The sequence below is a fragment of the Notamacropus eugenii genome, chromosome 1, assembly GCF_028372415.1.
Source record: "Notamacropus eugenii isolate mMacEug1 chromosome 1, mMacEug1.pri_v2, whole genome shotgun sequence".
Lineage (NCBI taxonomy): Eukaryota > Metazoa > Chordata > Mammalia > Diprotodontia > Macropodidae > Notamacropus > Notamacropus eugenii.
Window position 1 is genome coordinate 96,927,224 of NC_092872.1, and position 15,662 is coordinate 96,942,885.

General features: G+C 38.6%; 1 long non-coding RNA gene across 1 annotated transcript in view; it reads right to left on the reverse strand.

The window, feature by feature from the left end:
- LOC140523470 (uncharacterized) overlaps window positions 1-8,646 on the reverse strand; it is a 75,422-nt gene extending 66,776 nt beyond the window's left edge. The window contains exon 1 of the long non-coding RNA XR_011973411.1: window positions 8,524-8,646. This is a non-coding gene — a long non-coding RNA (uncharacterized lncRNA). The remainder of the gene's footprint in view (window positions 1-8,523) is intronic.
- Between the last annotated feature and the right edge of the window lie 7,016 nt (window positions 8,647-15,662).

Sequence of the window (15,662 nt, forward strand, 5' to 3'; positions counted from 1 at the left end):
TCAGTATTGGCTCGAAGAGGGAATAATATACATAATCAGTTGAATATAGAAATTTATCTTACCCAACAGAGAGGAGATTAAGCAAAGTGGGGGAACTGACAGAAAGGAGGGAAGATTGGGAGAGGAGGTAGACAGAACCAAGCACCGGTGAGAAAAGAAAAGGTGAAAGGAGAGAGAGAATAAATAGGAGCAAAAATAGGATGGAGGGAAATACTCAGTAATCATTACTGTGAATGTAAATGGGATGAACTCTCTCATAAAATGGAAGCAAATAGCAAAGTGAATCAAAAACCAAAATCTTACAATATGTTGTTTACAGGAAACATACTTGAGGTAGAGTAAAGGTAAGGGGCTGGAGTAGAATCTACTATGCTTCAACTGAAGTAAAAAAAAGCAGGGGTAGTGATCTTCATCTTGGACAAAAAATAAAAATAGATTTAATTAAAAGACCTAAGAAAGGAAACTATACTTTGCTAAGTGGTACCATAGACAATGAAATATTATCAATACCACCAAGTGGCACAGCATCCAAATTTGTCAAAAAAAAAAAGAAGTTAAGTGAGTTACAGGAAGAAATAGACTGCAAAACTATACTATTGGGAGACTTCAACTGTTTCCTCTCAGAACTCAAGAAATCTAACTAAAAAATAAACAAGAAAGAAACTACGGAGGTAAATATAATATTAGAAAACTTAGATATGACAGACCTTTGGCGAAACTGAATGGGAACAGAAAAGAGTATACCTTTTTCTCAGTAGCACATGACACCTAAACAAAAACTGACCATGTATTAGGCCATTAAAAACCCCAAAATCAATTGTAGAAAAGAAGAAATACTAATCAGTCTTATTTTTTTCAGACCATAATGCAATAAATATTACATTCAACAAAGGGCAAAGGAAAGATAAATTAGAAATTAATTGGAAACTAAATAATCTAATCCTAAAGAACAATTGGGTCAAAGAACAAATCATAGAAACAATCAATACTTTCATTAAAGAGAATGACAATAAGACAACATACCAAAATTTATGGGATACTGCCAAGCCTAGAGGCCTGAGGGCTACCCGAGTCTTACCTTACCTATCACAGGTCTTCGGCTGGCCAAACCAGATAAACGTATGAGAGAAGAGACTTTCCAGAGTTGAACAAGGGTTAGGCTTTATTCAGGGTCTTGGTTACATGTGCAGGGGGAACTCTTCCTTAGGAGAGAGAGAAATCTCCCAAGGAGGCAAAGATCTTACAGTAAGAGAATGAAAGCAGAAGTGGAAGTGGGGAGAGAGGGGAGAGGGAAGAAAAAAGAGAGGAGAGAAGGAAGAGGGGCCTTCTGTCCTGTAAGGGCCCCTCAGTGCTAAGAGCGCCTTCAGGCTTTCCTGACCCTACTTAAGCTCTCCTGCCACATAGTTTGCACCTGAATACCGTGCCTGTTAGATAACAATAGGTGTGCTCAGACCCGGGCCAATCTCAAGGGCGGGGATGCTCTCTCCCATCACTTTTCTCACGGGAAGAGGTGGAAATTCACGAGATAGCTAGGTCTCACACCTCAATTCCCTGCTGTTCCCTGGGGGGCCTCATGAGAACTCTAAGGTTTAGAAGTTCTCACCTTTACCCGCCCGAGACTGTCCACATGGAACTGAGGTTACACCCCCAACAGGATACAGCCAAAGCAGTATTTAGGGGGAAATTTATTTATCTAAATTCTTACATCAACAAAATAGAAAAAGAACAAATCAATGAATTGGGCATACAACTAAAAAAAAAACTAGAAAAAGAACAAATTAAAAATCCCCAATTGAGCACCAAATTGGAAATCCTGAAAATCAAGGTGGGATTAATAAGATTGAAAGTAAAAACAAAACAAAACAAATTTATTGAACCAATAAAAAAATCCAGGAGCTGTTTTTATGAAGAAAAAAATAAGATAGATAAGCTATTAGTTAGTTTGATTAAAAAAAAAAGAAATCCTAATATCCAGTATCAAAGATGAAAAGGGTGAAATCACAGCTAATGAAGAAGAAGTTAAAGGAATCATTAGGAAATATTTTGCCAAATTATATGTCAATAAATGTGACATTCTGAGCAGAATTGATGAATATTTATAAAAATATAAATCACCCAGAGTAACAGATCAGAAAATAGAATGCCTAAGTAATCCCATCTTAGAGAAAGAAAGTGAACAAGCCATTAATGAAAAGAACCCAGGACATGATGGGTTCACAAGTGAATTCTACCAAACATTCAAAGAACTATTAATTCCAATACTATATAAACTATTTGGAAGAATACGTGAAGCAGGAGTCCTACCAAACATTTCGCTACTGAATATAGATGTAAAAATTTTGAACAAAATACCATCAAGGCGATTAAAGCAATATATCACAAGGAACATACACTACGAACAGGTCATATTTGTACCAGGAATGCAGAGTTGGTCCAATATTAGGAAAACTATCAACATAATTGACCATATCAATAACAAAACCAACAGAAATAATATGATTATCTCAATAGATGCTGAAAAAGCTTTTAACCAAAAAAAATGAGAGAGCATAAGAATAAAGGGATTGTTTCTTAAAATATAAGCAGTATCTATCTAAAACCATCAGTAAGCATCATCTTTAATAAGTATAAACTAAAAGTCTTCCCAATGAGATCAGGGGTAAAGCAAGTATGCCCACTATCAGCACTATTATTCAATATAGTACTAGAAATATTAGCTATAGCAATAAGAGAAGAAAAAGAAATCAAAGGAATTAGACTAGGCAATGAGGAAACAAAGTTATGACTCTTTACAGATGATATGATGGTATATTTAGAGAACCCTAGAGAATCAACTTAAAAACTACTTGAAATAATTAACAACTTTAGCAATGTTATAGGATATAAGATAAACCCACATAAATTATAAGCATTTCTTAATGTGGCAAAGCCCAAAGCAAGAGTTAAAAAAAGAAATTCCATTTAAAATAACTATAAATAATATAAAATATTTGAGAGTTTACCTGCCAAGACAAATCTGGAAACTATATGAGCACAATTACAAAATACTTTTCACACAAATAAAGTCAGATGTAAACAACTAGAAAAATATCAATTGCTCATGGGGAGGCCAAGCCAATATATTAAATATTATAATTCTGCATTAACTAATTCACTTATTCAATGCCATACCAATCAAACTACCAAAAAAATATTCAACAGAACTAGGAAAAATAAAAAACAAAATTAATATGGAAGAACAAAAAGTCAAGGACATCAAGGGAATTAATGACAGAAAATCCAAAAGAAGGTAGCCTAGCAATAGCAGATCTCAAACTATATTATAAAATAGTAATCATCAAAACTATCTGGTATTGACTAAGAAACAGAATGGTAGATCAGTGGAATACACTAGGTTCACAAGACACAGTAGTCAATGACTAGAGTATCATAGTGTCTGATAAACCCCAAAACCTCAGTCTTTGGCATAAGAACTCTCCATTTGACAAAAACTGCTAGGAAAACTGGAAAACAATAGGATACAAACTAGGTACAGACTCACATCTCACACCAGGTACCAAGATAAGATCACAACGAGTCCATGATTTATACATAAAGGGTGACACCAGAAGCAGATTAGAAGAGCAAGGAATAGTCTACCTTTCAGATCTATGGGGAAGGGAATTCATGACCAATTAAGAGATAGAGAACATTACAAAATGCAAAATGAATAATTTTGATTATAAATATTATAAATGCAGAGAACATTGGAAAGATTACACAATATGATGCAGAATAAAGTACTTCAACAACATAAATGAAAAGAAAAACCATAAAACACTGAAAAATGAACATTGCAGATTTGTAAAGGACAAATAGAGCCTCAAAAAAGAAATATGAGAAGGCATCTCCCACTCTACTTCTTTGCAGTGATGGGAGATCCATAGATGTGGTACATTGCTTAGATTTTCAGACTTTTTCATTGTATACATTATATACAAATATGTTTATATGCATACATACATATATCTACATCTATATCTATATCTCAATTTTGCTGTTTTTTTTCCTCTCCTTCCTCTTTATTTTTTTTTCTTTAAAATATGGAATGGCTCTCTGGGAATGAGAGTAGAGGGATGCTAAGAGAAATTCTGTGTAATCTATAAAACAAAAGATATCAATAAAAATAATTAAAAGCTACTATATGTCTGGCACTGTGTTAAGGATAGAAATTTAAGCAAACAGGACTCCTTGCCCTTAGGAATTTACATTCTAAGGGAAGAACACATTGAAAAGGCTTCTAGGGAAGAACACATTAAAAAGGCTTCTTTCAGGGGAGGTGGAGGCCAGTGGATCCCCTGAACTTGAGAGTTCTGGACTGTAATAGGGCTAAAGTTGAGTCAATATCCACACTAAACTAGTCACTAATATGTCAAGTCTCCAGGAACTACTAATTCCCTGTCCTCAGTTCATGTAAACCTGTTAGGTCAATTTCTTTTAGTCACTTGAATGCTGGAATGAATCTAGATATTGAGACACCAAACATAGATCAAGGGTTTGAATTATCTTTTAGTTTCAAGGTTTAGCACTAGTTGAAAAGGACTTGTATGACTACTTCATAAAGTTACTTATAGTATCATAGATACAGAGCTGAAAAGAACCATGTAGGTAGGCCCTTTTGGACCTAAACTGGAGGCCATTCAGTCTACTAACCACCAGAGTAGGAACATGAAGAAAATGAGGTGCCAAAAAGGTGAAGTGACTTGCAGATAACCACACAAGGAGTATGGTATAGCTAGAATTCAGTCCCAGATCCTGGGACTCCAAGTTCAGTGTCCTTTTGACTACAATTTGCTATTATGGGAATCAGATAAGAAAATGTTTATAAGGTGCCATGTAAGCTTTTAAAAACTATATAAATGCCAATGATTAATGTTGTTATTATGTCAACAGGGTCCAATAGGAGGCCAAAGGCATGAGCATAGGATAAGAAGCAATAGGAAATTTGAGAGAGGGAGGAGGGGAAAGGGAAGGAAAGCTTGGAGAATGAGACAGAGGAAAATAAGTGGGGGGAAGTATGACTAATGGGGAATGGTAGAATTTCACTAATAGTTATCTTGTATATCTCTCATGGCACTAATAGTCACCTATCCAAAGGACCATAGATGTAGAAGATGCCATGGAAATCATCTAGTACAACCCCCTCCTTTTATTTTTTTTAAACTAAATTAATATTATTCATTTATTTATTTTTAAGGCAGTTTATAACCAATAAAGCAATTCAAGCTTTTGTTCAGGTGATACATCTTTTTAAAGCATTTACAACATGGATCACAAAAGAATTTTTTTTTAAACACTAACCGAGACACAGATAGTATTTATGTTGCTAACTTCACAAGATCTTGACCTAATTGTCTCCACAGTATTGCTAAGAATAAAAGGACCCTAACTTAATGTTGCTGGTCTAAAGTTGTATGCCTAATAGCTTAATTTTAGACAACCTCGGATGTTCCCCTACCCATAATCTATAATTGAATAGATCTGGTATTAAGCTTACAAACCTTTTGACTATAGGAAATTGCCACCAATAGTAAGGACATTCCAGGAATACAATATCTCCCCAACTTCATGTCAACTCCAGGTGGGATTAGATTATCCACTTGCATTCAGTCAGGCTTAAAGTCTGCCAGGTATCAGTGGGGAAATTGAGTCAGGAGAATCCCACCTCAGCCCATGCTGAACAGCTGCTGTCCCATCCTTCCCCTGAGATCACCTATGCACTTCATACCAGCATCTCATCAGCTTACTGGCATCATGTATTGGAGGCTCAGATCGCCTTTCTTGCTTCCCATAGAGTTAGACTAAGAAGGACAGTCACTTAATAGTCCCATAGCATCTAAAAATGACAAGTTCCAATAACCAGGTTTCAAATATGATTATAGTTTCACTTTGGCTAAGGAACATCTTTTGAGGCAAGTCTTAAGTGGCTTACATGTCTTTCTATACATGTTCAAGTTCCTGATTAAATGGCAGTCATAAAATCAAATTTACCATTAAAACCTTGAGTTTTCCATCAATGCCAAATTTTACCTAAGGTTATCTTCCTCTAGGAAATTTGGACTGAAATTCTTTTCTCCAAACTAAAGATGTCATTGATTTATTCTCAGTAATTAATTCAGTCTATTGTTTTAATACTAATTGCTTTTACCTCACTTTGTAACATGTCCAATTTTTCTCCCCATCACTCCCCTCCCCCTGTTTCCTAATACCTTGCATTCTGATTACTCCTTCCCTCAATGTACCCTCCCCTCCATCACATCCCACCCCTCTCCTATCCCCATCTTCTCTCTTTTCTTGCAGGGCAAGATAAATTTCCATACCCCTATCCCTGTAGTTCTTATTTCCTGATTATATATGATGAAAAATTCTCATCATTTGTTGCTAATACTTTGTATTCCAACTTCTCTCCCCTCCCCCCAGCCCCACTGAGAAGGCAAGTAATTCAATACAGACTAAATATGTGTTGTTTTGCAAAAGGCTTCCATAGTAATCATGTTGTGTAGAACTAATTATATTGCCCTCTGACCTACCCTGTCCCCCCTTATTTTTCCCCCCTACAATTGACCTTGTCCCTTCTCAAAAGTATTTATTTCTAGTGACTCCTTTCTCCCTTCTAACATTCCCCTTACTCCACTTGTCACCTCCTCTCCTACTTTCCTGTGGTGTATGTAAATTTTCATATCAAATTTAGTGAGCATGTTATTCACTCCTTCAGCCACATGTGGGGAGAGTAGCTTTATTCCCCCCCCCCTTCTCCCTTATCTCCTCCATTGAATAAGATTTTTCTTATCTCTTTTATGAGTGCCCCATTCCTTTACTCCCTTTCTCTTCCCGGAATTTTCCCCCTTCACCCCTTAATTTTTATTTTATTTTTTTGTGTGTGTGTGTATGTGGATATCATCTCTTCTAATATAACACACCCTGTATTCTCTATCTATCTATGTGTATGTGTGTGTATGTGTATGTACAATCTCTCCAACTACCCAAATACTGAGAAAAGATTCAAGAGTTAAAAATACTTTCTTTCCATGTAGTAATGTAAACAGTTCAGCTTTAGAGAGTCTTTTATGATTTTTCTTTTCTGTTTACCTTTTCATGCTTCTCTTGTTTCTTGTCTTGGGAAGTCAGATTTTTAAATACAGATCTGGTCTTTTCCTCAACATGAAATCTTCAAATTCAACTATATCACTGAATGACCAATTTTTCCTTTGAAGTATTATATTCAGATTTGCTGGGTAGGTGATTCTTGGCTTCAATCCCAGTTCCTTTGACTTCTGAAATATCCCACTCCAAGCCCTTCAGTCCCTTAATGTTGAAGCTGTCAGATCCTGTGTTATCCTGATTGTATTTCCACAGTACTCAAATTGTTTCTTTCTAGATGCTTGCAGTATTTTCTCCTTGATCTGGGAACTCTGCAATTTGGCCACAATATTCCTAGGAGTTTCTCTGTTCGGGTCTCCTTCAGGAGGTGATCGATGAATTCTTTCAATATCCATTTTGCCCTCTGATTCTATAACATCAGGGCAGTTTTCCTTGATAATTTCATGGAAGATAATGTCTAGACTCTTTTTTTTAACATGGCTTTCAGGTAGTCCAATAATTTTTAAATTATTTCTCCTGGATCTATTTTCGAGATCAATTGTTTTTCCAATGAGTTCATTATTTTCTGTTTTTTTCAAATTTTTGGTTTTGTTTACTAACTCCTTGGTTTAACTCATAGTCATTCGTTTCCCTGAACTCACTTCTCTCTTTCAATGAATTATTTTGTTCAGTGAGCTTTTGAACCTTCTCCTCCATTTGGCTAATTCTGCTTTTTAAAACCTCCTTCTCCTCATTGGCTTTTTGGACCTCTTTTTCCAATTGAGTTAGCCTCTTTTTAAAGCAGTTATTTTCCTCAGCATTTTTTTGGTTTTCCTTTAGTAAGTTACTAACTTGTTTTTTAAGGTCTTCTATTGCCTGAGCCCATTATAAGTTCCCTTTGAAGGCAGAGGCCTTGACTTCCTCTGATAGTATGCCTTGTTCTTCCTCATCAGAAAGGACGGGAGGAGACACCTGTTCCCCAAGAAAGTAACCTTCTATGGTCTTATTTTTTTTCCCTTTTCTGGGCATTTTCCCAGCCAGTTATTTGACTTCTGAGTGTCCTCTCCACACCCATCTCACCTCCAGTTCTGCCTAGCTAGTGCTTGGGAGCTGAGATGCAAATGCTGCTCCCAAGTCTTAGGAGCTTTTGGCGGGGTGGGGCTGCTATTCAGTGTGAGATTAAGTTCAGCTGCCTAGGTGGGGGCAGGGCCGCCATACTAGGTTCAGTTCCCTCAGGGGGTTTATGATGAGACCTTCAATAATGGACTTGGGCCACTGCCTGCTTTGGGAGCCCTTGTCTGCTGCTGCCTCTGCTGCTGCCTCTGTTGCTGCCCCCTGAGGGGGCCTGAGTTATGGGGATACCCCGCTCCCCTCTCGGCCAGTCGAAAAGAGCCTCTCACTGACCTTTGATGCCTGTGGGTTGAGGGATCTGTGCTGCCACTGGAGATTCTGCGCCTGAAGCCTGCTTGTATCTGCTCCTCTCGGTGCTGTGTGGTCAAGGCAAGGCTGGGCTCTGCTCCTCGTCTGGTGCATAATAGAACTTTCTGGTCGGTTTTTCAGGTCTCTTTGGAACAGAAATCTCCTCTGCTCCATTGTTCTGTGGCTTCTGGTGCTCTAGAATTTGTTGAGAGTTCTTCTTTACAGGTATTTTATGGGTTGTGGGGTAAAAGCTCAGCGTCTGTGTATCTTTCTACTCCACCATCTTGGCTCCTCCCCCAATGAGGATTATTAATTTTTTACAATTAACAAAAACTGGGGGGGCGGAGCCAAGATGGCGGAGTAGAAAGACGCACATACGCTACCTTTGAACCCACTGCCCATAAAATATCTGTAAAAAAAGAACCACTGGCGAATTCTGGAGCAATAGAAGCCACAGAACAACGGAGTGAAGGAGATTTCTGCTCCAGAGAGCCTGAAAACCTCTCGCAAAAGGTCCCTCATACCCCGGACCCGGAACAGAGCCCAACCCTGCCTTGGCGGTGTGGTGCAGCATGGAAAGGATCCGAGCAGGCTTCAGGGACAGAATCTCCAGCGGCTGCACAGGTCCCTCCACCCACAGGTGATGGGGGTCAGTGAGAGGGTCTCTTTGGCAGGTAGAGAGGGGTGTGGGGTGCCTCCATAACTCAGGCCCCCTTGGGAGGCAGCAGCGGAGGCAGGAGCAGACTAGGGCTCCCCAAGCAGGCAGGACCCCGGATCCGTTGTTGAAGGTCTCTGCATAAACCCCCTGAGGGAACTGAGCCTGAGAGGCAGCCCTGCCCCCACCTGAGCACCTGAACTTAATCTCACACTGAATAGCAGCCCTTCCCCCTCCCAAAGCCCTGAGGCTGGGAAGCAGCATTTGAATCTCAGACCCCAAGCGCTGGCTGGGAGGATCTGGAGGCCAAGTGGGGGTGGAGAGGACACTCAGAAGTCAAGTCACTGGCTGGGAAAATGTCTAGAAAAGGGGAAAAAAAATAAGACTATAGAAGGTTACTTTCTTGGTGAACAGGCATTTCCTCCCTCCCTTTCTGATGAGGAAGAACAATGCTTACCATCAGGGAAACACACAGAAGTCAAGGCTTCTGTATCCCAGCCCACTCAATGGGCTCAGGCCATGGAAGAGCTCAAAAAGGATTTTGAAAATCAAGTTAGAGAGGTGAAGGAAAAACTGGGAAGAGAAATGAGTGACATGCAAGCAAAGCATGAAAAACAAGTAAACACCCTGCTAAAGGAGACCCAAAAAAATGCTGAAGAAAATAACACCTTGAAAAACAGGCTAACTCAATTGGCAAAAGAGGTTCAAAAAGCCAATGAGGAGAAGAAGGCTTTAAAAAGCAGAATTAGCCAAATGGAAAAGGAGATTCAAAAGCTCACTGAAGAAAATAGTTCTTTCAAAATTAGAATGGAACAGATGGAGGCTAATGATTTTATGAGAAACCAAGAAATCACAAAACAAAACCAAAAGAATGAAAAAATGGAAGATAATGTGAAATATCTCATAGGAAAAACAACTGACCTGGAGAATAGATCCAGGAGAGACAATTTAAAAATTATGGGCCTACCTGAAAGCTATGATCAAAAAAAGAGCCTAGACATCATCTTTCATGAAATGATCAAGGAAAACTGCCCTGAGATTCTAGAATCAGAGGGCAAAATAAGTATTCAAGGAATCCACAGATCACCGCCTGAAAGAGATCCAAAAAGAGAACCTCCTAGGAACATTGTGGCCAAATTCCAGAGTTCCCAGGTCAAGGAGAAAATATTGCAAGCAGCTAGAAAGAAACAATTCAAGTATTGGGGAAATACAAACAGGATAACACAAGATCTAGCAGCTTCTACATTAAGTGATTGAAGGGTGTGGAATAGGATATTCCAGAAGTCAAAGGAACTAGGACTAAAACCAAGAATCACCTACCCAGCAAAACTGAGTATAATACTTCAGGGGAAAAAATGATCTTTCAATGAAATAGAGGGCTTTCAAGCATTCTTGATGAAAAGACCAGAGCTGAAAACAAAATTTGACTTTCAAACACAAGAATGAAGAGAAGCATGAAAAAGTAAATAGCAAAGAGAAGTCATAAGGGACTTATAAAAGGTGAACTGTTTACATTCCTACATGGAAAGACAATATTTGTAACTCTTGAAACTATTCAGTATCTGGGTACTGGGTGGGATTACACACACACACATGCACACGCACACGCACACACACATAAAGACAGAGTGCACAGAGTGAATTGAAGAGGATGGGATCATATCTTAAAAAAATGAACTCAAGCAGTGAGAGAGAAATATATTGGGAGGAGAAAGGGAGAAATGGAATGGGGCAAATTATCTTTCATAAAAGAGGCAAGCAAAAGACTTATTAGTGGAGGGATCAAGAGGGGAGGTGAGAGAAAAACATGAAGCTTACTCTCATCACATTCAACTAAAGGAAGGAATAAAATGCACACTCATTTTGGTATGAAAACCTATCTTACAGTATAGGAAAGTGGGGGATAAGGGGATAAGCAGGGTGGGGGGGATGATGGAAGGGAGGGCATGGGGAGGAGGGAACAATTTGAGGTCAACACTCATGGGGAGGGACAGGATCAAAAGAGAGAACAGAAGTAATGGGGGACAGGATAGGATGGAGGGAAATATAATTAGTTCTTACACAACACTACTATAATGGAAGTCATTTACAAAACTACACAGATTTGGCCTATATTGAATTGCTTGCCTTCCAAAGGGAAGGAGTGGGGAGGGAGGGAGGAAGAGAAGTTGGAACTCAAAGTTTTAGGAACAACTGTTGAGTACTGTTCTTGCCACTAGGAAATAAGAAATACAGGTAAAGGGGTATAGGATGGAGACAAGGGCAGAAAGGGAAGAGAGGGCAGATTGGCAGACAGGGGCAATTAGAACACTTGGTGTTTTGGGGTGGGGGGAGGGGACAAAAGGGGAGAAAATTTGGAACCTAAAATTTTGTGAAAATGAAAGTTAAAAGTTAAATAAATAAATAAAAAAGAAAAAAAAAAGCCTTACCTTCTCTCCATGCTACCTCCAGTCCTCCCCGCCCCCCCCACCTTAAGGAAGAAAAAAAGGAGTAAACCCCTTATAATAAATATGAGTCAGGAAGACATCTGAGTTCAAATTTGGTCTTAGATACTACCTGTGTGACTCTAGGCAAGTCACTTAACCGAGTTTGCCTCAGGTTCCTCATCTGTCAAATGATCTGGAGAAGGAAATGGCAAACCACTTCTCACTTTGCCAAGAAAACCTCAAATGGGGTCACAAAGAATCAGATATGACTGAAACAACTGAAACACACACAGACACATACACTCACCCCAAATATGAATAATCAAGCAAAACAAATTCCTGAACTGGCCATATCCAAAAACCCTTTGTCTTATTCTGTACCTTGAGTCTGTCACCTCTCCGCCAGGAAGTGGTTATCATGGTTCCTCTAGCATCATGGTTGGTCACTTTATTGATTACAGTTCTCAAAGCTTCAAAGATGCTTATCTTTGCAATTTTGTTGCTATTTTATAAATCCCATTCTTGGTTCTCCTCACTTCACTCACTTCAGTTCACATAAGTCTTTCTAGTTTTTCTGGAACCATCCCCTCCATCATTTTTTAAAACACAATAGTATTTCATTACATTCATATGCCATAATGTGTTCAGCTGTTCTCCTTATTCTTTGTTGTTCATTCATTTCAGGTGTGTCTTCCTCTTCACGACCCCATTTGGGTTTTCTTGGTAAAGATCCTGGAGTGCTTTGCCATTTTCTTCTCCAGTTCATTTTACAGATGAGGTAACTGAGGCAAACAATGTGAAGTCATTTGTCCAGGGTCACACAGCTAGTAAGTGTCTGAAGTTGGATTTGAACTAAGGAAGATGAATCTTCCTGACTCCAAGCTGGGCACTCTATCTCTTCTGCTCTTCTAGTTCTTTGCCACTACAAAAAGAACAGCTATAAATATTTTAGTATATGAGGGTCTTTCCCTTCTTTCTTTCTTCTCTTTGGGATATAGGGTTAGTAGTGGTATTGCTGGATCAAAGGGAATGCACAGTATACTAGCTTTTTAGGCACCGTTCCAAATTGCAGTCCAGAATGGCTGGACCAATATCACAGCTCCATCAACAGTGCATTAATGTGTCCATTTTCCCACAGCAAGACAGTTGGTTCCTCATTGGAAAGTGACAGTGATTTCCAGTCCACTTTGATTCCCTCATGTCTGTGTTTAGAAAGTCCCACATGCTTTGGGATTTAGATTGAGACTCAGATTTTTTTGAAAGAGGAGAGTTCATATTCATTTTCTTTAGGAATACTCCTTGACTGGTTTTTCTCTGTTAGACCAGTAAATCACAGAGCTCTTAAATGGAGGAGTAGAGAATCAAACCCAGGGTTTTCCGATTCCTTCCCCAGTGCTTTCTATTGCATCACAACAATTTGCTGGATTCCTGAAGCTTCATATTACCCATATTTCCAGCATCTGGAATCTGTAGTGATTATTCTTTTTAGCCTTATTGGAGGGCTGAAAGCTACCTGTCTCTCATAAACACCCAGCAAGCCAGGACCAGTTAGTCCTTATTTTTTTGTATATCCTCCCAAACCTATCTCCTCAGTACCTAACTTGGTGTCAGTTAAACTTGGCAGCCTGGCATTTTTTGTTTTGGATTGTATTTCTGGACTTCCAGAAAATCCTTTTATTTTTAGAAATTTGGGGCACCATCTAGTCTGTTTAAAGTAGTGACCCAGAAGGTTTCATATGTTAATGCCTGTTTTTGAAGTACACAGAAGAGATTGTGACCTACTTGGATTCAGAAACTTTAGAAGGAGATGGTCTAGTGGGGTTAGTTTGAAGTAAGTTGAAGTCATGTGCCAAAAGGAAGATCTTCATTGGCCCTATAGAGGTAGAGCTGTGAGTGGCCTTGGCTCTTTTGGCAGCAAATCCTTAAAAAAGAGACATCCTGAGAGAACCTTTCATTTTCAGGATCCTGACAAGAATGTTAATTGAACTAAAGATTAAGAGGGTTGCGATGGTACTATCCAAACTTCTATAGGGATGTTTTAAAGGTGGCATGTCCGCATCAAAGAAAAACCACAGTAGCTCAAAAGAAACATGATATGTAAAAATTTAGAGACATCTCTATTCCAAGTGTTCACATGGATCATTTGTGCCCAACCTGTGGTAGAACATTCAGAGTTCATATTAGTGTGATCAGCCCCTGTCCCTTGACTCCAACATAGTGATATCATTTTGGTCCTCTTTGAGAGTGAAGGACAACAACCAACCAACCAACAACCAAAGAGAATTCCTAACCAGTTTTGAATTTGAGCAGATGACCTCTATGATTTCTTCTGTTCATCAAAGAAATAGAGATGTTCCATGGGGGCATGATCTTTCCCCTTTCCCTCTTCTTTTCTCTCTCCCAGTTGAATGATTAGGGAGAATAGATGGCATCTGTCTGCAAGTATACATGGTGATGGGTATGCATGGTAACTGGTGGAGACTTTTAAAAATTATTTTTTTTAACTTATCAAATAAAACAAGCTTTTCTATAACAGAATACAATTAAAAAAACAGATTTGTGGAGAGTTTCAAAACAAAAGAAGGTCAGGGAAAATAGAGCAGTTCTGCCAGGTAGAGGAAGAAGACTGGAGATTTTGCTCTCATCTTGCAAGGGGGAGATGGCAACATATGATTAGAAAAGCAGAGCAGCTTGTCTTTGTTAATTCCAGAGCTGGGGGAGATCAATGAAGAACTGCAGAGATGAAAGTGAGAAGCTACCTGCCTTTCTCTGACATTTTAATAAAACTTTCTCTTGTAGTTAAAGGCAGATAGATGGTACAATAGAGTACTAGACTTGGAGTCACTGAGATCTGAGTTTGAATCTTTTCTTACTAGTTGTGAGTCCCTGAGCAAATCTCTTAAGTTTCCTCATGTGTAAAAAGTTGGGATAATAATGAACAGCTCTGTCACAAGGTGGTTGTGAGGATCAAATGTGAAGAGGTTAGCAAACCTTGAAGTGTGATATAAATACTAGAAGTGACAGTGGATAAGGAATGCTGGCTTGGAGTCAGGAAAATCTGAGTTTGAATCCTGCCTTAGATGCTGATGAACATGTTTAACCTTAATTTATTAACTTAGATGCTTATTTACCCTGGTCAAGTCACTTAACCTCTCAGCCTCAGTTTTCTTCATCTATAAATTTATTTCAATAAATTCCAATTTATCCTGTATAGTTTGTTTGCTCATAATTATTTGCATGTTGTATTCTCCATTAGATTGTTAACTCCTCAAGGATCTGGACTGCCTTTTATCTTTCTTTGTAACCCCAGTGCTTAGCCCAATGCCTGGCACATGAGTAGGCTCTTAATAAATGTTTATTGATTGACTGGAAAAAAATAACAGTACCTACTTCCTAGGGCTGTTGTAAGGATCAGATGAGATAACCCTTTTTTAAACCTCGAAGTACTATGTAAATGATAGGTATTAATATTACTACTCTTACTATGACAATTATTAATATATAGGAAGTTAGATTATGTGATCTCTGAAGCCTCTTCCACCTCTAAATTGATGAAACTGTCCAAACAGAGAGGCTTTTACTAGAAATACATTTCCCTAGCTTTCCTGAGTGGTGCCTATAACCAAGGAAAAGAGAGAAAGTCCTCAGGGCCTTCAGGGCAGGGGAATCTCTGACTCAAGAGCTATAAAGATCCGTGTAATTTTAAACTTTAATAACAAGCTCTAAGGTATTATAGGACCAATATATAAATAGCACCTAAAAGCAAATGCATTTGAGAATGGTAATGAATTCCTCTCCATATTCACTGGCAGATTTCAGCAAGTAAAAAGCTGTTACTGAGACTTTAATATTACAAACTCAAAAGCTGTGCCTAGGAAGGAGAAGCAAAGTTGAAGTCAGAATTGTTGACCTGAGCAAGACTTTTAAATCATTAACTGATATTAATCTACATTTATACATAATTACTCAACACTTATTTCCATAGTATCTAGTTACTTCAATAAGCATGCCTTTCCACCATTCCAATTTAAGGAGGTTAAGTA